The following is a 21,881-nucleotide window of genomic DNA, read 5'->3' as shown; positions in this document are numbered from 1 at the left end:
GATGGCCACCAAAGGGGTCACTGGAAGGAGAACAAGAGCAAAGGCCACTAGAGGAAAAAGCTGCAGGGAAAATAGAGATAGAATGCGAAAGAGAAAAACAGGGTATATAAATACTGAAAAAAAGAACAAGAGATGGTGGAGGAGGGAAAGTAAGGCGAGCAGAAGAAGGGATAAAGAGTTGTGCCAAGTATTCCCCGTCTTGTCCTTTAAGCCCTAAGCTGATCTAGCGGAGGCAGGTATTTACAGGACGGGCTCAGCTTTCCCAGCTTGTTCCCAGTCTTGGCACAAAGGCCAAGAGTAGACGAAGACGAAGGACGGAGAATGGCAACAGCGCCCATGAAAGCCCCCGACAAACCCCATTGACGCGGCGGTCCTGTTCCCATCTGTCAGCAGCCACTCAGTGAAAGGGTGTGAAGGGGAGGGGGGCAGGCGGTGTGAATCAAGGGCTGACACAAAGAGGAAGAGACTGATTATGCTGTTATTTCTCCACTTTCAAACCCCATTAGGGGACATGCCGGGCTTTTCTCAGGGTCTTTGGGATGCTTAAGCTGCCCATTTAGCAGCGGGAACGGTCCAATTAAAAGAAAGACAAAGGAGGAGCCCAGCCTGTCTTAATTGAAAAGGGTTTCAGACTAATGAGGATTAGGTTCAAGAACAGACCTAAGGGAGCAATCCAATACCCATTACCCTCCTGGACTGTACCACCGCCAGGGCCGCTGGCCAGGCCGTGCCAGCCTTTGAACCAGCACACGGCATGGCAGAGCCGGCCGCTAACAGCCTGGTGCCAGGGGCAGGGGCTGCTCCCTTCCCCAGCCACCAGCCCCAGGGGCAGCAGCTCAGGCTTCCAGTTTTCGCACTCGCCCCGCTATTTGGGGGTGAGCGTCCCGACTTTACCCGTCGCAGTGCTGGGCATGCTGTGCTGAGCAGCGAGGAGGGCAGTGGGCTCGGAAAAGGAGCATTGCACACTTCCCTTCGCACCCTGCCAGCTCCCCTGTGCCCTGCAGAAGGGGCATGCCACTGAACTTCACCGGGAAGCCTTGGCTTCTGCCCCGGCATCTGGAAGCAGGCTGAGGAAGGGTCGGCTTCACCAGCCCAAAGCTCAGCCAAGTCCACTTGTCCTTGGCCTGCTTCTTCCCCTGCAGCTTACTCACAGCAGAGCCTGTAGGCAGTCAGGGCTTCGTCTGGCTCCCCATCACAGCGGCTGTTCCCTCGTTTCGCTCCCATGTCACCTTCTGAACACCTAGTCCCTTTGGTGTGAGCTCTCCCCTGCAATCACCCACACCTGCGATTTCAGGGAGTCCTCTTTAACTCGGGGTGGAATGTGCATGATGTTGCTTCAGTTTCCAGGCTTTTTTATGACTGCAAAATCTCAACCCTACAGCTGTGGAATGAGATTACATATATATATATATATATATGTATATAAAGATTGAGCATTGTCCAAATTAGGTTGGATTTTCACAGGGATGGCAAAAGCTATCTCTCTGTTACAGGGTTCTTCCTCCTTCCTCTCCCATGTCTCGGTGTAAAGTTGGAGAGTGCTGGAACAGCACAACAGAGAAAAGCCAAAAATAGCCCCCTTTTTTCTTTCTAAATTTGTGCAAAACCTGGTTTCCCTCCTTTTAAGGGCCAGCTGAATTATTTTGGCAGGAGTGTTTTCAGCAGCCCTCCTGCCCAGCAGAACAAAGCAGGAAAATTATAGCCCAGATGTCACGAACTCATCGGACAGTCGGAAGCAGGGTGTAGAGGTGGATGCCCTGAGCTGCCCGCCCCGCGGTCCCACACCAGCAGCACCGGGTCTCCCTCCGTTCCCGGGGGTGCGGAGCCCAGGAGACCTGGGCGACCAGGAGAACCGCCCCGCCTGGCTGACCCCTCCACCCCGCAGCACGGCCGGGCGGGCGGCTCTGCCAGCTTTTGCTCCCGCCGCTGCAACACTCACTCCGGTCCCGGTCCCGGCCCGAGCACCGGCGGCCGGCGCCGCGCGGGGGCACTCGCAGCCCGGCCGCGCCGCGGGAGCGGGGCCGGTTGGGGGGCGGCGGGGGCGGCCCCGCAGAGCCCAGCCCGCTAAGCACGGCCCCCGGGCTGGCCCCCGCGCCCCACACCGCAGCGAGGGCCGCGGAGCAGCGCTCCCGCCCCGCCGATGCCTGCTGGCCGCTGCCCACGGCCGGGCTGCGCCCGCTTCCCCGAGGTGTGTTCCCGGCCCCCCTCCACCCCCAGCAGCCCGCGGCCCCTGCCTGAATCCCGCCCCCCCCCCCCCCCCGCAAGCCGGGAGGGCGCTGTGCCCGGTTCCCGGGGGGTCCCCGCCCCCGGCCCGGCGGGCTGCCCCGCGGCGCCACGAGAGGGCAGCGCACACCGGAGCCGGTGCCGCCGGGGGCTCAGCGCTCCCTCCGGCGGGGCGGAGGGCGGCAGCCCCCCGGGACACGAGCTCTCGGCCTGAGCTGCTGCGGCTGCTTCACCTGCGTGGTCTTCGCAAGTCGCTTGTATTGTCGTTGCGTTCCACGTGCGGTCAGCAGCCGAGAGGAGATGACCTCAGAGGCCAGCTAGAACGGGGCTGCTCACGCGCTGCACGGTGCTTCACTGCCCGTAAAGCCCCAGGGAGAACCTGAGCTGCTCTGCTGCTCCTCTGGTTGCACTGGGGTTCTGTGCCCGTTTAGGCTAGAAGCAGTCTACGGGCTGGCAGGAGCTGATGCTCTCTAGTCATCAACAGTAATAAGAAGGGCAGGAGCATTTATTGCTAATATGCCACTTCATTCTGCTGCCAGATCCTGTAAGGGTGGACCAACACAGGTCCCAGCGCGGGCAGCAGACTCACAAGTGCCGGTACTGAGCACACAGTACCTCAGAGCCGCTCCCGCTGAAGTAGATCCCTTCCTCTCTGTGTGTTCCTCTCCTCACCTCACACCTCCCCTTCCCCACATCTGCCCTCCACCCTCTTGCTGGCAGCTGCAGAGTGAATTTGCAAGGACGCCGCTCTCCTGAGCCCCAGGAAGCAAGGCTTTAGCCATCATCTGGATTCTTGCGCTTCACCTCCCAGCTGCCGGGAGCTGGGAGGCAGGGAGCAGAAAGCAGCAAGCAGGCTGGGCAGCCTGGGAGGCAGCTGGGATGAGAGGCACATGATATTTTCCATTTTCTCATCTGAATTATGAGCTCCAATAAATAATGCTGAAAGTCTCACATAGTGCAAGCACTGGCCTCCCAGGTATCCCACGGTTTGAGGCAACAGAGGTGGAAGCAGGTGGCATGCACAATTTATCATTTCCTGGGGGGGGATCTCTTGTGGTGACTGACAAGCGGGTCCTTTCTGTTATTGTCGTTCGTCTCTGTCAGCCCGCCCTTATCAGCGCATTGCTAGGCCTCTTTCCGCCTCCCCCCGCATTAATCATTCCAGTGATGCTGCCCACGCCTCTGCTGGAACCAGGTCGTGAAACTCTCATCCCACCCACTTACCACAACCCAGCTCCAGTCACGTTTCAGCCTCCGGCAAAACCATGTGGGGCTCTGCAGGGCCCGTGCGCAGCGGGAAAACCCTGGCTGTTCTTTAACCCCTGCCGCCCCGAGGCAGGCGTGCCGTCCTCGCTGCTCGGGGGGTCCTGGGGGTGGGAGAGGGCCAGCCCAACGCCGAGCTGGTGAGGAACGCCATCCACGCACCGAGACGCCCTCCGTGCGGCCTCCGACGCGCAGCCAGCCGGGCCGCTGGCAACGCCGAGGCCAGACTACAAGTGATTATTGTCTCTGCGTGTGGCCACGAGATGTGTCTGAAGCTGCCGCCTGCTAAGGAGCGGCAAACCCAGCGCTGCCGGCAGAGCCCGCGGCAGGAGGGCAGGCTACCCGGCACCGCCTGCGGACGAGAAGGGAGGGAGATGCTCTGGCATTGCCAGTGGTTATCTGGGACAGTGGCCCAGAGCGCTGCCGGGAGGGGGAGATCTGGGGCAAAGCTGGCAGCTGCCTGAGCCCCACCGTCCTTCTCTCTCCACCCTGTACTCGCAGCTGGGCTTGGAGTCCCTGCTTTTCTGGGGATCGGGGCCAGGGAGGGCTGCGTGAGGGTGCATAACGCAGAGAAACCCATGCCGATGCAAACGGTCCAGTTTAGCACCCAGAGACCTATGCCAGTGAGGAAAAGTCCGTCACAGATGCGAGGAAGATGCCCAGAGACCCCAGCTGTACAGAGTGGCTGCTCTTCCCCCTCCTTTGCGCGGGCCCGGTGCTCACTGACGTGCGACGTCGCTGGCTTTCTAATGACCACGCAGCTCTCTGTGTCCCAAAGAGTTCTTACTCTCCTGTGCGTGGGAAAATCCCCTCCATCAGGTTTGGGGATAAAATAAACAGAGCCAGGCGGCCGGGGCGTTCTCACCTGGGCCCCCCCTGCAGTGGGAGCTGGAAAATGAGATTAAAAGTAGTGATTTGCTTTCCCATGCTGAGAGGAAAATAGGGACAAGGGATTAGCCCCAGAGCGAACATGTCACGTCACACCTGCTGCTGCACGGCCAGCGCCGACGGCCCGCCGCCCTGCCCCAGCTGCCATATCCCCCCACCCGCCGGTCTGGCACGGCACGGTCACGGCACCGGGCAATGCCGCGGGGCTTTTGGAGCACTACCTACTTATGGTGCCGGCCACTGGATCCCAGCGCTGGGCGATGGGAAAAGAGACTTCGGGGCAGGCTGTCGCAGCCGTGGCAGGTGCTGCCTTCCCCCAGCTCAGGATGAAGCCTGGAAGGACAAAAACATCCTGGAAGTGGGAAGAAACTCTGAATTTTAGATCTAGACTCTAGTCCTGAATGGAGCCACAGATGCAAACCTGCATTTCCAGATAGGCTAGGTCCAGATCATGACCTTGTGGCCCAGGCTTTGCTCGGGCCAGTCTGAGGGAAGCAAGGCTTCTGGTGGTGAAAATACTTCCATCACATCCCTGGTCCCAAGTTCTTTTTCTGCCTATTTACCTGGCCAGAGCACAGGGCTAGCAGCATTCCCAAGCATGTGGGAAGTCCTGGAGAATGTCTCTTTCCAAAGGGGGTATCAGGCTTTGCATTAAAATACAGCAAGAAGCTGAGAAAGGGCAATAAAAGAAGATGAACGATGTGCAGGTGCTGGCTGGGCTCTCCTGGAATGAGCCGCACTAAGTCCCCAGCTTCACTGACCATCCTGTGTGCTTTTCCCACTGGCTTCTTTAGCAGGGACTTTTTTTTTTTTTTTTTTTTTGAGCGTGTGGCTCGTGTGCACTGAACGTGCTGGGAATTTCCACCCTCTGGTCCCAAGTTAATGGATCCAGCTGCAAAGATACTGAGTGTTCTGGTCCAGGGTTTGCTTGCTCAGGTCTGTCTCTCATTTCATTGTTAAACCGAGTGAAATGTGACAGATTTAAAAGCGAGACTCAAAGCAAAGCTTGGTGGGGAAGAACCTGTGGAGGTTTGAAAGCTGAGTAGGAAGTAAATGGAGCTGCAAAGCTAAGTTTGTGCTCTGCAAAAAAAATCTGCCTTTTCCAGACCTGTTTTAGTTCCAAACCACTGTTGGTTGCACTCCCCACGTTATAGTCAAACAGAACTTTTGAAACTGTGGGACATGGGAACACAGCAGCACATCACTGATAACACACTGTAATACAAACAATACAGCAATGCTAGATGGAGACACTAAATATTGCAAAGCAACGAGACACTCCGCAGCTTTTTCAGAGCACTCCCACCTGCGTTACCATCACGCTGAGCTCTCCCCAGCACCCCCGTTCCCCTCTCCCGGACATTCCCTGCTTGATTCCTCCCGCTCACGGAGGAATTTATTAGCAGAGGTTGGTTAGCGGAAGGGCCAGCTGAAACGCAGCTGTGCCTGCTAGGCGCAGGGGTCACGGAGCTGCCGAGGCAGGACTTCCAGCGTTAGCAGCAGAAGCCAGTCGCGCTCGGAGCAGCCGATCTGCTCGGAGAGCCGCCGTGGGCAGGCTGCGGCTGCCCCGCCGGAGCTATCGGCTGTGACCATCAAAGAGCGCGTCTCCGCGGGGTGACAGTCACACGGCTTTTCTCCTCGGGGCCTCCCTCTCCTGCCGCTTCGCTTCCTCCCAGCCCATGCACGCTTGCAGCTCTGCCCGTCTGCCTCGTCCAGCCCCGCTCTGAAGCTGAAGCCTACAGGCAAGGGCGAGCCATGGGAAACCGGAGCCGGGGCTGCCTGCGCCATGGCAGGGCGTCTGCCCGCTGCACCCGGCTCCCGTCCCCGCCGCATCCCGGCGGCTGGCGGGATCGAAGGGCCAGACGCTCAGCTGGGGAAGCGGGCGCCGTGCCACCGAAGGCAGCCGCCAGCTGACGGCCAAAGCGATCGATGTATCCGCAGTCGCGGCCGGCCAGCGGAAAGCTGCGCACGTGCGCCTGTGCCCGTGCAGGGGCTCTGGCTCGGCCCGTCTGCGCGGCTGCCAGCAAATTAACCCCGCGGGTCCTTGATGTTGCCCTCGGCGCTGGCACTCGCCGTCCATCTGCGTGGGTTTGCAGAGCAGACGACTGCAGCCGGGGGGATTATCGGCTGCTGAGGAGGCTGCGCGGGGCGGGAGGGGGCCCTGCTCCCTGTCGCTCCGGCGGCAGCCCTGTCCCTGGTTGCCTGCCAGGCTGGGAGGGCGGGTAGGGCTGACTCAGCAGCTGGATGGAGCCTGATAATGCAGCGTTATCGTGGAGACCCGATTTGGTTGATTGTTGTCTTGGGTGCTTTCCAAATCTTGATACTTCAGGGAGCTGCAGTGACTCACTGGGCGCGTCGGGAGGAGGGCATGCTTCCTGCGGCGTGTTTCGGTGTAGATTGCCCCCGTTTCAGTAAATGAGTAAATTTTATTTATCGCAGTCATGGTGTGCTGCCTGCCACCACCACGCATCCAAGGGGAGCGTGCCTGCCTGACAGAGACATTTCGAAATTGATGCTGACACGAGCCCATATTTCAAAGCCGCAGCGCAGGCGCCAGGGGATCAAACAACCACCTCCCCGCTTCCATTTGTGCAGTGAAGGCAGGGATGTTGCGTGTGTCCCTGTGTGACATTTATCACTCGGTGAAGGCAGAGCAGCTCCACAACGTGTTCTCAGCCCTCTGGAGCATCTCAGAGGGTCTCGACTCTTCCTGCACATCTTTTCTACATGGGGTGCTGCTCTTTGGGGAAAGGGCTGGATGTTTGTCCTGTGTCTGGCTGCCCTTTGCCTGCCTCCAGGCAGGGTTTGCGTGTTCAGTAGCGAGAGACACGAGCACAGACCCCCTCCGGTGGGATTCCCTGGTCTCAGCTACTCTCATATAAAAATGGCACTGCTCTGGGGTAAGCCAGGTGATCTGAAAGTATTCCTGTTTGGATAGCAACTGGCTGACTCCCAGTCAGGAGCAGGTTTGCTGGGAAATTGGTTCTTCTAACACCTGCTTACAGGGGGCAATGCCTGGCCCTGGACCTCGCCCTGCTGAAACCAGCCAGCCTCCGATGCCTTCTGCTGGCCTGCCTGTTGCCCCTATGGATCCTGAGATGCAACCGGCTTGAAACCTCCTCTGGGATGCCCCAGGCAGACATCGCTGAGAAAAGCCTTCCAGGAAGGCTGGTATTCACAGCCTCAGCCCTCCTGCCCTTTTTCCCACAGGGCAAGATCTGAAGATGGGTTTTTGCATGTGCCGAGCACATTCCTGCTGCTTCCTTATGAAATTTCTTCTCATCGATCGGAGGAATGACTGCTAGCCAAACTCAATTTCTTCTTAATGCATTTCTGGTGGAGAGAAGCGTCCTAGCAGGAGGTGCCCAGCCAGGGTCTCCCCAGTCCCGTGACTCTGCCCTGCGCTCCCCAGCCACGCACCCACATACTCTTGCATGCTCCATGTAGGGTGGCTGGCACGTTTTCATCGTCCTTGTCGTACGTGGCAGTACGACCTTGAAGTGCCAGTCCTGAAGAGAGTCCTTATCAATATGCAATTACTGTGCCCTACCCGGGAAAATGGGTTCTGCCTCCCAAAGTGGCCTCTGAACTGCTGCAGTGGAAGCCGTGAGCCAAACCCCTTGAAGCTCCTCTGGGCTCAGCAAAGGGATCTGTTCAGTCTCCCCAGAAAGGACACAGCTCCTGAGAGAGCTCTTCGCAGAGCCAGTTCCCTTCCCAGCTGGGTCATCCGGGGTTTGCCACTGCTAACCTGCACCTCGGCGAGACCAGCGCTGGAAGCTAACAGGCAGGAACATGTCCTCCTCTCCAACAAAACCTGTCAAGCCCCATGGGGATGCCTTGCAGCTCAGCAGCTGAATCACTTCTTTCTAGTTTCGTGCCTGCTGGAGCAAATCTGTAGCACAAGGACAGAGCCAGCCCGGCTTGTCTGAGCATCCCGCATTCATTGTCCTCTCAGAAAATTAACCTTTTTGTGACTGCCACTCCCCTCCGCCCCATTAGCCAGGTTATTGCAATGGGCAGGGCACGTTGACTGGGCGCATGGTGTCCCTGGGCACCTTGTGAGCAGCTCGATGCGTAGCCTCAGAGACTGGGGACATGGGGCGTTGCAAAGACACGGTTGCAGGGTTTGGACACAGGCCTGGAGACCACAGAGCCTGAAGGGCCAAGCTCATCTCCCACATTAGCTCACACCGGATGAGCAGGTCATCTACTGCTCTGCTGAGACACCTTGGAGGCGTCATTGATAACCGCTGCAGTTGGAGATGGGATACTGGGCTAGCGGGTCACGGCGTGAGGAGCTGAGCCCTGCTGCAGGCTGCAGTGCTGGTGTTCCTCCCAGCGCCGCTGAGCAGCATCTTGGACCAACGCTCCTAATGCACTGCGGAGGGCGAGCTCCTCGCTCCCGTGCCTTCGAGTCGGGAAAGGCACAGGAGCAGCAAACCATGGAGACTGAATAGCGCGGACTGAGCGTCACAGGGCCCCCAGGCCCTCATAAAGGAACGTTGCAGCCCAAAAGCCGTGGCTGCCGTTAGGAGAAGAGTCTTTAAAGAATCTGTGCCTGATAAAATTTGGGAAATGCAAACCAGATTTGGGGGGTTATTTTTGCATCCGGCATCCCAGGGCAGACGTCATTAGTAAGGAGTGTAACACAGATGTTCATATAGCAGGGACAGCAGCTGGGGATTGTCTGTCTGCAGAGGGTTTATCACGAACCAAAGGAAGGAAAAGGATAAGGATAAGGAAAAGGGGAAAAGGAAAAGGAACTGTCACAGACTCAATCTCAGTCCATCTGCTGCTGCTCCACTGCAGAAACACCTCTCAGGACCCCACTCTCCATCACAGGTCCAGTCCTTGGGCTACTTCCCAGTGACTGCTGAGAGAGCAAAACAGGCTGCAGGTTGAGGTTTTTTTGCCTGAACAGAGCAAGGTGAGGTCACTCAGTTTTGAGTACCCTTAAAACAGACGTCAGATGGCAATAGTATCTGGCTTCTGGTGACCTCGGCTGATTCGGCTACCGCAGCATGGAGGGCTCCATGCTCTCACACCGCCTGAATCCTGCAGGTAGCGAGCAGAAAGGAGCCATGTGCAAACTTCACGTCCCTGTGGGAGGACATCAGGCTTTGTGGATGAGGCAACTGCCACCGACGCAGCAACTCCAGGAGCACAGAGCCCGCTGTGCCTCTGGGCACCATCCAAGGGCTGCCCCAGTGCTTCAAACATCTCCAGCATTTCCCAGTGTGGCTCAGCACCCGAGGCATCTCCAAGTTCTCTGCCTGCTCCTTCCTAACGTGTTTTGAATGAAATGTTTATTTCAAGGATCAAGGTCTGCTGGAAGCTCAGCAGCCGGGCAGGTAAGGACCCTCACAGTCCACTGCCTAATCCATACTGAGCCCCTCAAAAGAAGCCTTGAACCGCCCCCCCCAAGGCAGAAGATATCATTAGTCACGTATTCCAGAGAACAGGGAAGTTGATCCGTTTAGTCTTTCGTCTGAGAACTGGTTTGCAGCTCTGGTTTGCAGCGTGGAGCTGGCAGAAAATAATGGCTCTAGATCACTGTATTTCATGGTGAGGAACGTGTGCTTAGGACATCCACAATAGCTGCAGTTTTACTGGTGCGTCCTCTGGGAAGACGCGAACCTCAGCTACTAGTTTTTAATCAGCAATTAGCATTCACTGCCCAATGAATGAAACTGCTTTTAGCCTCTGACTCAGAGAATCCCTGAACTCCACTAGCGCCCACGTCTCCCTCCTCCCAGCCGGCTGGTCGATAGCGTCGTGCCGGCGCTACGGCCACCCAAGCCCTGCTAACGGCAGCAGTTAAAGCAAGGAGCGCAGCAGCAACAGGAATCAGCAAGTCACCTTTGCTCAGCCCTTGAAGCTCTGGGTTTCCAGCAGAGATGTGTGTCAGAGCTGAGCCCGGGCCAGGCTGCAGAGCTCCCAGATGTTCACCCCAGAAAGGCCACTGCTCTCGCACGCCCCGACCTGCTCCAAGGCGTGCTCTTCCAGCCATTTTGCGGCACCAAACAGCGTGGCAGATAAGCAAGTGAATCTCAGGACCAGGGTTAGAGCCTGTCCATTTACCACTTCACTGCCTGGACATGCAAACAAGAAGTAGTTAGGAAAAGGTGGTGAAGGCAGTAATCCTAAATTAGGAGCAGGCGTGAATTTAAGTGCTGAGGTTGGTGGTTGGTTGCCACTTTGAGGTTTCTCCGGGTAAGCTCCGGTCTCCCAGAAGCCCTGACCTTCCTGCAGTGCTCTCCAGGAAGGCAGGAATCCCTTCCAACAGCCCCTGGTGATACCCCTGTGCAGGGGGAGGGTGCAGGCTCCCTCGCACCCCTCAGAGGTGACTGGAGTCCAAACTCCGTGTCCACAGAAAAGGCCAATTGCGATGTGTGAACTGCTAATTTGTTCTCAGTGGTGCAGCCGTGGAAGGAATTCCAGCTGAATAAAGTCCTTTCTGCTCTGATTAATTGTCCCCCCTGGTTATGAACAATGCAGAACAAAATAGGGATAATATTCATGCTAGGGAAACGGGGAAGACGGTCACCCAAATGCTGCCCTTAACGAGTCCAAATAACCAAGGCTGATCCTGAATGCATTAAAGTTGTGGAGGAAGTCCTGGGAGGAAGGAATGTCCCCTATTAGCCAAGCTCCTAGTGTCTCGGGTATTACAATAGCAGAGCGATTCCTCGCTCCTCACTGCCTGCTGCTGCCCTGGGTTCAGTTAAATGTCAGCCCAGCATCGACAAACTGCAAATTACCAGAGGGCGTGTAGCTCTTTCAGTCCCACTGAACCCTATCAACAGGGAAATAATAATGTGTCCCCCAGGCTGGCTGGGATGGAGGCACAGCCCTGGTGGGACGGGACCGGGACCGCTGGCTCCTGCTCCCGGTGAGGGAAGAGGGAGCAGCCCCGGCCCCTCCAGCCTGTCTGGAGAGCAGGGAGCTAACCCCTCCCCGGGAAACACGGGTGCCAGGAGAGCCACCCCGGAGGAACCCATGGCCCGACCCGGCGACGGGCCAGCCGAGCGGCAGCATCTCCAGCGCAGGCTCCGGCTGCCTGCCCAGCGACAGGAGCAGCGACGCAATGTGCCTCCCCCAAAACACGGAGGCAAAGGCAGAAAGCTGAGAGCGGCTTTTGCCCCCCCAGCAGCACTGGAGCAGGTACAAGGCTCAGTCTCATGAGGGGGCAAAGGTTGCGGCTGGAAAGCTTTTGGTTTTCCTAGGTCCCGAGATACTGTTGTGTTTAGTTTCTCCAGAGAATTTTTTTCAGAAACTGGCAAATATTGGTAAGCGGAAGCCAAAGGAAATAATAGCCGTTTGCTTTCCTCGCGGGGGTGCTGGGAGAATAAACCCGTTCGTGATGTTCCCACATGCAGGTCAAGCAGACGTGCACTGAGGCAGGTAGCAAACATGGCTGGAAAGCTTGGGCAAAATTTTCGAGCCTTCCTACAGATGGGGAGTCCCCGAGATGGAGCCGGGGTCCCGAGAAGTCGGTGCCTCTGGCTGCAGTTACCTGCAGGGCAGGCGCCCGTGGGCGGCTGCCTGAGGGCTCCTGGGGAGCCGGAGCCGGGCAGCCCGCCGTGCCCCCGAGCCCGGTAATAGACGTGCACAATTTAGAGCAGCCGGGGGTAGTTCTCAGGGGAAAAGAGAGGCTCCACTCAATAGCTGGTCTCATCAGGAAAGCGAAATATGCTGGCCAGGGCGTCGATACACTTATTTTGCCATCGTGTCTGGAAGAGGAGCCGTAGTGCTTCCCTGCTGCTGGTTTTAAACTAATTACATTCCCTTTAAAGCGGGAAAATAAAAGGCACTTCGTTTGCTGGGAAGCCTGGTAGCATTTTACAATTGCCACCAAAGCGCTGAGCTTTTAGCCACAACCCCTACTTACGCTGCCTGTACCTAAAACGGCCTTTGGGCAGCGACCTCCATGGCAGGGGCAATATTCCAAGCAGTTGAAAAGCGGTGTAGAGATTGCGCTTTATTTTTAAATGCTAGTTTTCAGCACGTAATCTTTCATCCCGTGGGTCTGTCTGCTCTCCATGAGCCAACCCCTCTCCTTACCCTCAGCCATTGTTCTGAGCTGTTTATTTGTTTTCAATAGATGCATTTTTAACGGATTGTTAGTACTTTTTTCTCCTTTTGCATAGGAGCACCCAAAAAGCGCTGAGCTATCTCTCCACTGCTCTGAAGAACGTCTCATCTGAGCTGTTCAGGGCTGCGTCCCGCGCTCGGGCTTGCTCCGGGGCACGTGAAGGGATGATGTAGCTGGCCATGGATTTGCTATGCCGTGGTGCCGTCCGTAGGCGTAGGGCGGAGATGTGCCTCCCCAAGCAAGCCAGCTGGTTGCTGGGAGGAGGGCAGATGTCCCTGTGTTGTCCCAAGGCATGCCGTGGAAGTGGCACCTGAAGGCAAAATATCGGGAGCAAGTCCCACACGTGCCACCGCCACGTGCGTGCGGTACCTGGCTCAGGCTGGACTTCACCGAAGTGGTGTCCCTAACCATTCCCGCTTCCCAGGTCAGCATGGCAACACACCCCTCACTCACCTTCCCCTTACCTACCCGATTTGCTTCTTATTGCAGCCCTGGCTGGACACAGCTACGGCCGTTACCGCGACCTCGGACAAGAGAGCAGCCGCCAGCGCGATGTCCTTCCCGTACCTGCCCGCTCTTTCCTCTGCTCTGGCCCTTGGAGCCAGCGGCTTGGAGTTCATGGTCGCTCCCAACGTTGCATTAACACTTCTTCTGCAAGTCATTATGGCACGTTGCTAGAGACCCAAACCTTGCTGCTCGCCCGCGGCAAGAAACTAGGTAAACAGCAGCTATGGTGAGGGGGAACGGGAAAGGGAAGGGTTTATGGCGAAGCCGGGGACTCCGGTCGAGGGCGTCCGTCACGCAGAGCACGCTCTGCTGTAGCATTCCCATGAGAACAAGCTGCTGTGCTGAAATGCCTCAACCTCCCCTCCCTGCCTCTCTCCCCTTCTTAATTGGTTTGCGAATGTTAAATGTTTTGGCCCCGTGTTCGAACCGCTGTCTGGCTCCTGTAGATACGGCCTAACCCGAGGAGTTCACCCGGGGCTTCCGGCCCCTCCGGCTCCCCCTCTTTGCCATAGCAGCAGGCCCCTGCCGGGCCGGCCATTGTGTCCTCCTCCCCTCGCCGGAGCACCTGGAGACCTTCTTGTAAAAACTTCATTTGCCGGGGAAAGCTTTGATTAAAACAGCCTGGCAGGAGGCTGCCCCGCTCCCGAGTCAATATTGGTTTTGGAACAGATGGGGGTGACGACAGGACGGGGGGAAGCGGAGCCGCCGGAGCCGCCGCCCGGCGGTGCCAGCGCCGGGCCCGGGTGCTGCTGCGCGGGGACGCCGGCGTCCCGGGTGCCTGGGGAGTGGCAGGAGGCCCTGAGCGGCGCTGCCGAGATCAAAGGGGGGCAGCCACCGAGAGGTGGAGCAGCCCTGTGTGCTGGGAACCTCGGGGAACAAAAGCATCAAAGTAAATCAAATGAAACTAATTGAAGTGCTTTAACATTAAATAATGAGGGAGAGGCTTTCATGAAACGCCAGCTTCTTCCCGTCAGAATCCAGGGACATGCTTCCAAGAAAACCAAAGCGACAACCCCCCCGACAACAACCAAACCCCGAACCCAAACATCTCGCACAAAAGGGCAAGATAATTCCGGCTGGGTGGCTGTGCGGGCCCTCCCAAAGCAGAGCCCTCCGCTCCCGCAGCTGAGCGGCTCCCGAGCGGACGGCGGGCTGCAGGCGGCCCCCGGCCCCGGCCCGTTTTTCCAGGCGGCTTCCATCCCTGGCGTGGGGGAGAGTCGTCTTCTGCTTGCTCCGCGCTTCACGGGCGGCAGAAGGACACGCGGCTCGGGGCGCCCGGAGCTGCCGGAAGGCTGCAGGAGCGCCCGCGCCGGCAGCTGCCGGGGAGGCTGAAGCCAGCCCACGCGGCGCACCGCGGCGCACGGGAACGCTCAGCGGGCGCGGGCCTGCCGGGCCACGGCTGAACCTTGGGTCTACAGGGCATGGACCCGGCAGCCTCTCAGCTTCTGGGGAGCCCTTGTCTCTGCAAAGCGGAACTCCGAGAGGTCCGATGATGCTGAGACTTCAGGTTCAACCTGGCCTCCAGAGGTTCCCAGGACAGCCGCAGCAGCAGTTACGTGACCGGCGTGCTGTTGCCAGCGAGCAACGGGAGGGCTTGGCGAGTCCGCTGCGTGCTGGCTGGGAGCAGAGGGCCCCAAGGAAGCACCTCTGATTGTGGATTACCTATTTCTGTGGCTCACTGATGCTGGCAGCAGCAAGGAAGGACATTAACGGCAGTTTCTCATCCTTCTGGTGGCTGGGGCTTAGGATTTGCACGTTTGCAATTAATCCCAGCTAGGCAAAAGGTAGAGCTGTTTTTCCCTCCCTGCTCCCTGAGTGCAGAACATGAGCAATGAAGCAGGATCGGTCGTGGGATCTATGGCAGCGCTCATTGCGGAGACGAACATCGTCCCTCTCCCCTCCCCGATATCTCGGGTGCTCAGCCCGGCTCTTCGGAAAAGCATCTCTGTTCCCCTTCAGAGAGCTGCTGCCAGCCCTGCCCTGGGAAACTGAAAGACGCAGCAGAGATGGACTAGACCAACACCCATTGAAATGTCCGTGTTAGCCGCTGGCTAAACCGGATTGTGGCCATGATGAAAGAAACCCACATGAAGACAATTAGACTAAATTATGTCCAGTCGCAGAAGACAAGTTAGCAGTGAAATGTGAGGCAGTCCGACTCCAGCCAGGCTCAATGTCTGGCTTGCCCCATCGCTGCCACTCATACATCACCGATCAAGGGAAGCCCCCGCAGGTTGTTTTAAACCAGGGCCAGCAGGAGGTTGGGCTAATGAGTAAAATCTGAACATTCCTCAAATTTCCCATCCATCCTGAGTGAGGGGAGCGTGGAGGAGGGGGATGGGGACAGGAGCGAGGCTGATCCGAACGGAGGGACAGCTTGTGCCGAGAACGGGGAGCCGCTAACCCCAGGCCTGACCTGCGCCAAGCCAGCCTCGGTCTGCGCCGCGGGGAGGTGAAGATCTCCTCAAGATGGAGACCCAAACCCCCTCCCCTTTCCCTCTGCAGAGTCCAGTCTTCCCTCAGCTCTGAAACCAAACTGGGGGGCAGCTGGGAGACAGCCCGGTCGCTCCTGTGGTGGGAGCGGGGTGCTCCATGACAGCCACTTTATCCACCAGAGCCTCCTCCTCCTCGGAGCATCCCGGGCAACTACCCCGGCGCCGGGCCGGGGGCTGCCGCAAGGGCTGCACGGAGCAGTAACGGGGCTTTTCGGCCTCTCCCAGGAAAGCAGCCCCGGCCCCTGTTACTGCATTATTCCCCTGAAGACAACTTACCCAAGGAAGAGGCTGTTCGATGCCCAGCCTCATCCATAGCAAAGCCAATAAATAAACCTCGCCCACCTATTCAGAGTTCTCTAAAAGGGGGATGTGGAGGAGGGGAAAAGGTAATTAAAAGACATCAAAGAGATGGCAGGAAGAAAAAAGGCATTTTAAAGAGGAAAGAAGAGGGAAAACAGCCATTCCTGATCAATACAATTACAGTGCTTCAGGGAGCTGCTTTAAAGCACAAGCACGCAAGAGCCCAGCACCAAGCAGCTCAGCTGCGGGTCTCTGCTGAGGACACACCAGCCTTTCCAGGAGCACTTGGGATCCTGGGGCTGCGGGGTTTGTGTGCCAGCCCTGAGAGCTTTAAAAGGACCCCAATAAATGAGTTCCCTGAGGTTTCTGTCTCCGGCCGGTCACTTGGCAAGCTGAAGCAGCTTTTTAAATCTTGGCTTGGATTTTGCAGCCAGCAGTCACCACCAGCTCCCCTCCTTTAGAGTCCCTGCACAGTTACGGTGGCAAGGGCTGGAGCCAGCCTGCTGCAAGGCAGGCAAAGGTGACTTGTGGCTTTCTAAGGATGAGAAGATGGCCAACTCCTGCTACAAGAGAGCAGGGGTAGGGACGTGGGGTACCAGCTGAACTGAGAGCAATGGGAAGAGCCGTAGAGAGCTGGGCTTGCTGATCCTGTGGTTGCCGAAGGGAGAGGAGAGACGTGGGACAGTGTGAGAAGAGAAGAGCTAAAGCTGTTGCTGCTGCCAGAGTCCTCCTGAACGTGGATGGGTTTCTGCTTCATGTGGGACCAGTTCCAGCAAAGCTGCTTTCTGCTGAAAAATTCCTGCCCCAGGTTCCCAAGCACTTTGCTCTCATGCCTATGAAGCAGTGCCTGACCCCAGCCTCTCCTCATTCACATGCCACTGGAAGAATTTGGGAGGCATCTCCTGCTGACTTCTTTCAGCTCATCACCTGACACCAGTAGCCTCTTAAACCAGGGATTCTCAGAGGACAAAAGTTCCTTTAATCCACAGGCAGTGGTGTGGACCTTTGGAAGGCAAACCCCTCATATCTGGGTGCAAAGCCCACCGGGGCTGGGTTTATGTATCAGGTCAGACTGGATGGTTATACTTGTCCTTCAGGCTTGAAATCCGTGAAATCTTTGGAAAAAAGCAAGTAGAAGAGAGGAAAAGACAAGATTTATCAGTAATAAGCTTCTACCCTTTTTTCTTCATTAATGAAATCAGCATATGGTCCCTCTCCTGAAGACCAGCCGCCTCCTGTTATTTGGTTCCTCGCCCTCCACCACTCTTTCTCCCTCCACTGCTCTTCTGTGTGTCTCTGTCTCCATCGCTCTCTCCCTGGGATTTTAATTACGTGCATCTATTTCCACTCACTAGGTCTGTCATTTTCCAGCAGGACTGCTGTAATTATACTGTGGGAAGCACCGCTCACTTTGCTGAAGCCTGAGCGGATTAAGGATCCTCCACGCATTTTCCCACCCCTCTCTGCCAGGTACCTGCACAAAGATGACAGATGGTCAGGGGCCATTTATTTCCCCTAATGAGCTGGTACAAAAGGAGATGGCTCTCAAAACACATGTATATTTTCAGTTAACTAAAAATGCCCTAGACTCCCAGGGCTTTGCCTGAAGGATGGGAAGGGTCTGAACCCAGGCAAGGAAACGCGTCAGCGGATGGAAAAAGGGGTTTTCAGGCACTGCAGGAGGAGCCCAGCTCTGGGTTCAAAGGAGCCTGGACTGTGGGAGCGTGTCCTGCCCTGTGGTCTGCTCAGCACCGGGGTTACTTGAGCTCAGTTTCTCTCCCAAATTTGCTCTCAGGGGCCAAGAAAAGCTGACTTGTAGAAGGGTGTTAAACAAAAGCTCTGAACCTTGCCTGCACGACGGACACCTCATAAAAGCAAATCTCGTGTTCGTCTCAGGTGACCAGGAGAAAGCTCTCTCGCCTTGCCGCCGCGCCCCTGACAATGTGCGACGGGCTCCAGTGTGGCTGAGCATTCCCAAGGAGCATGAGACACAGGGCACGCTCAACAGTGGTCCAGCAGAAGCCGACACGAACATGAAGCTTAGGCCGATGCGGATGAAAGAGGGCTGTTGGTGGGCATCAGAGGATGTCAAAGGATGAAGAAGATAATGCCAAGCATAAGCATGTGCGGCAATTACAGCACCAGAAGAGAGCATGGCTGCCCGTGGCCTGAGCTGATGTAAAGCACCAGAGCTTTGAAGGATCTGCACAGATTTATGCCGGCTGGAAGCTTAGTCTCAGAAGTGGATTCGGTTTAACCCCTGGACGCGTGCTATTAGGCTGTGAGGCGCTGCAGATAAACCAGGCGCTGCATCCTCCCAGCCTGCTGTCGCTGGTTTCTTGAGCCTAACCCAGCTGAGGCTTACTGGAGGTTTAACACACGTATATTGTCTCACAGAGCCAAGGCCTGTCAGTGGTGGGGACAGAGGGGTTCCAAAACACACACACGGTGGTTGCCCCATGGCACCCCCCCTCCAGTGCAGGTGTTGTGTCCCCCCGCCACTCCCCGGCCAGCTGCCCTCTCATCTGGACTCTGGGGTTCCCTCTGCAAATTGTCCTTCTCTTTGCATTCTGAGGAAGCAGAAGCTCGACCGTCCCCTTGCTTCGCCGAGAACACAGCAAGGAGGTGGCTGGGCTCTCCCCTTCCCAGGCTGCCTGTGGGAGCACAGGGAAGCCACGCAGGGAAAAGCTTTCTGGACTCCCTTCTACGTGGCCACCGCTTAGCACTGCTTTCAAGGCGCACGCTGGAGAGGCACTGCTTCCACTGACTGTTCCCCAGGGGAGAGAAAATAAATGAACCCAGAGTTTAAATTAAATCCCATCAAGGGAGAAGTACTTGCAGGGCTGAAGGTGCCTCTCCCGAGTGCCTCCAAGTTTCCTGAGCTCTACTTCAGCTCACAAGGTACAGGTGGGACCAAGACCTCAACTTGCCTCTTCAAGTCTTCCCATTTTTATCTGGGCACGGCTTATATGGGAAATGCAGGCTCCAGCTGCTCCGCATTTCCTGACGTCCCACAGTGAAGGCAGGCACCAGGTTCTGGAGATTGATCTCCACATGCAAATTTTTTCTGGGACAAGCATCTCCTTTGTGCCCACAGATCTCTGGCCCCAGCCACAGAGAGCAGCTCCCTGGAGCTGGCGCAGCAGCAAGGGCTGCGTGGCTGTTCCAGAGGCTGCCTCAGGACATTTACCTCCAGCCTGTCTCCTCTGGGGACCTGCAAAACAGATGCCTGAAGCGGCAAGCCTGCAACCTGCTTGGGCGATAATGCTCGTTTGCTGCTTCCATGTATTTTCAAGAGGTGGCACCTGTAAAACAGGCACGACTCGGTGCTCCAGGGTTAACGCTGCGGCTGCTGCAGTGGGCCCCTGGGCTGCCGGCGATGCTGTCTTAGAGATGAAATGCGCTGGTAAAACCAAGGGTCTTGACCTGCAGTGGTAATTAAGGATCCCACAGCAGTTTTTGCAAGAGTAAGGGAGCTAACCCTGCTGTCCTGGCCAAAGTCCAGCTTGGGTAATTATATTCACCCCCTCGACCCCACCAGGCTGGGTCCGTGGCAGCTGTGACATGACATAGTGTGTGCTGGGGCTTCAGAGCCCAGCGGGAGCCCGGCTGGCCACAACTGGGGGGACCTGGGAGCGAGATAAAAGGTGAGTTGAGGGTATTCAGCACATAACCCCGCTGCTAGCTCATTAAAAGACAACATTTGCAGGTCCCCTTTAAACTGTTTATCCATTATTGAAAATACCATATGTTACATGTCCATGAAGATCAGCTTTCAGCCACAAGATAAGCTGCCTCCATTTATTGTTCTTCCCTCTCTCCCTCCTCCCGCCCTCCCTCTGGGCTTTTAATTACATCCATCACCTCCCACCCCTCCGGTGGAGCTGGCTTCGTGTCTCACCAGCCCAGCAAGGGAACGAGGCCCATTTTTTCTCTTGGAAGGGAGCAATTGTTTCGCTTCCCGCACACAACTCCTAGAGCGAGAGACATTTAGCAGCCGCTGTGAAATTTCAGCCAGGATTGGAATTTATTTTAAGACGCCGGCCTTTAAATTTTTCATTAAACCTTTTCCCCCTGCGATGCAGCAGGCTTCTGCAGGGACCCGCGGAACGTCGCGTTGATATGCCTGGCACGTCAGGAGAGGACGGAGGATTTCACACCACCCCGGGCAAAGGCTGCCCAGCGCAGCACGCGCCGCTCGCAAGGCCCCGCGGCCAGAGCCGCTCCGGGAGCGCGGCGCGGCGGCCCCCGACCCCGGGGGGCACCGCTGCCTCCGCAGCCGCCGCAGCCCGGCTCGCCTTCCGCTTGCCGCCCGCTGCAGCGGAGTTAAACGCGCTTTGCCGGAACGGGGCTACCTTGCAGGAACGGCCCCTGCGAGGCGCCTTTGCGGTCGGCCCGTTTCCAGGCGCCGGCGGTGTCCCGGCCGGCGAGCTGCGCGCGGCACCGACTGGCTTTTCTCCTCCCGGGGCGCTGAGCCCGCGGCCCGATGCTGGCAGCCGGCAGCCGCTGCCAGAGGGGTGGCTTGGCGCGCTGCCTGCTGTGGGGATTGCTTGAAGCATCCTGTTAAAAGACCTCGGGCTTTGTTGCTTGTAACTCTGCCAGACCTCGGGTGCCTGAGCTGAAATTTTCCATCCTGGGTGTCTGCTTTTGCAGGAAGGGAGCTGCCTGCAGCAAACTCAGAGGGGATGAAAGCGCCCGGAGGAGATCTTCCTCCTTCTCCCCGTGCGCCCCTGTTGCGTTTACCTTCCAGCTCCTGCCGTGTGTGAGCCGGGGGCTCAGCGAACATCGACCAAGGCACAAGGTGAGCTGGGGCCCGACAGAGACGTGGCTCACGACCGTGGTGTTAAAGTCACCGTCGTGCACGAGGTGCTGGGACGGGGCTGCCCTCGCAAGCTGAAGCAGCGTTTCCAAAGTGGTGTGTGCCTGACTTCGCAGCCTGAACCAAGTTCTCTCTTTTTGGCATACAGTAATGTTCTAGTATCAGCTCTTTTGGATCATTGGCTGGTCTTCATACTTTCCGGAATATGACCTGAAAAACATTTGTGAGGGAGCGTGGTAACTCCTGACCGAGCAGTTTTGGCAAACCAAAAGGAAAAGCCTGACCAACCCCTATCAGAAGTCCACCGGCCCAAATTGGGTTGCTGTCAGGTTGGTCATTTCCCCGAAGAGCGATTACAAACCCAGGAAAGCCCACCGCAGGGGCATCGCTCCGCTGGCGGTCGCACACGGATGGGACCGAACCCCACCTCCGCATGGCGCAGTCCAGCCTCTCGGCTCTGCAAACGTCCCCATGGCCCAGGAGCGTGGTTTAAACGCAGCCCGGTCCCACCCGCAAGCCAGATCACGTCAGCAGGGGTTTAATCTCTCTTGCGGACGAAGGGTGCCACGGAACTTGGCGGGGCTCCCCGCGCTTTTCCATGTGAAACTCCCCACCCGGAGCCGCTTTCCACGCGCCGCCCCGCAGCGGCGAACCGACCCGCCCGCACCCAAGCGCTCCGCCAGGTTTCTGCAGGGCAGCAGGTTTCAGCTTCCAGCTGCCATTGTATTTAACGTGCAGCAGTGAGGTGTGTCATTAATTTATCAATTATTCACAGAGTGCCAGACGGGCACACAGATCAGACAGGAAGAGCTGGCTCCCAGCAAGCTCCCGGGCTCTCCTTATGTCAGGACTTGCTCTTCAGTCACAGACACGTTGTCACTGGCCACCTGCACGTGATGGGACAATCTTTGTTAAAATACCAATTAGCCAATAATAAGGTAGGCACAAAACCTGACTGTCCCGAGCCAGACGGGCCCCCGCTTCTCTTTCTTTCCCTTTTTTAAACAAAAGGTTTCCTGTCGTTAAAACTTCGGGGTAAGAACAAGGCTTTAGATTCGTGGCGAGACCCGCTGCCTGCCCCTAGCCCGAGGCCACAGCCCACCCCGCGGGGAGCCCAGGGAGACTCTGGGCTGACCAGCCGGCCCTGCCGTGGCCGCTGGGGCACTTGGCAAGAGCCCGGCAAGTGGCACTCCCCCAGCGTCCCTTTGAGCTGGCCAACTGGCCCTTGGCATTCTCCGGAGGGGCTGGTTTTGTTATCCACCCTGGGAAACGAAGAGGGTCATTCAAAGGC

The sequence above is a fragment of the Phaethon aethereus genome, assembly GCF_964289735.1.
Source record: "Phaethon aethereus genome assembly, chromosome: 21".
In the NCBI taxonomy this organism is placed as follows: Eukaryota; Metazoa; Chordata; class Aves; order Phaethontiformes; family Phaethontidae; genus Phaethon; species Phaethon aethereus.
Note: the sequence above shows the minus strand (reverse complement) of the source record.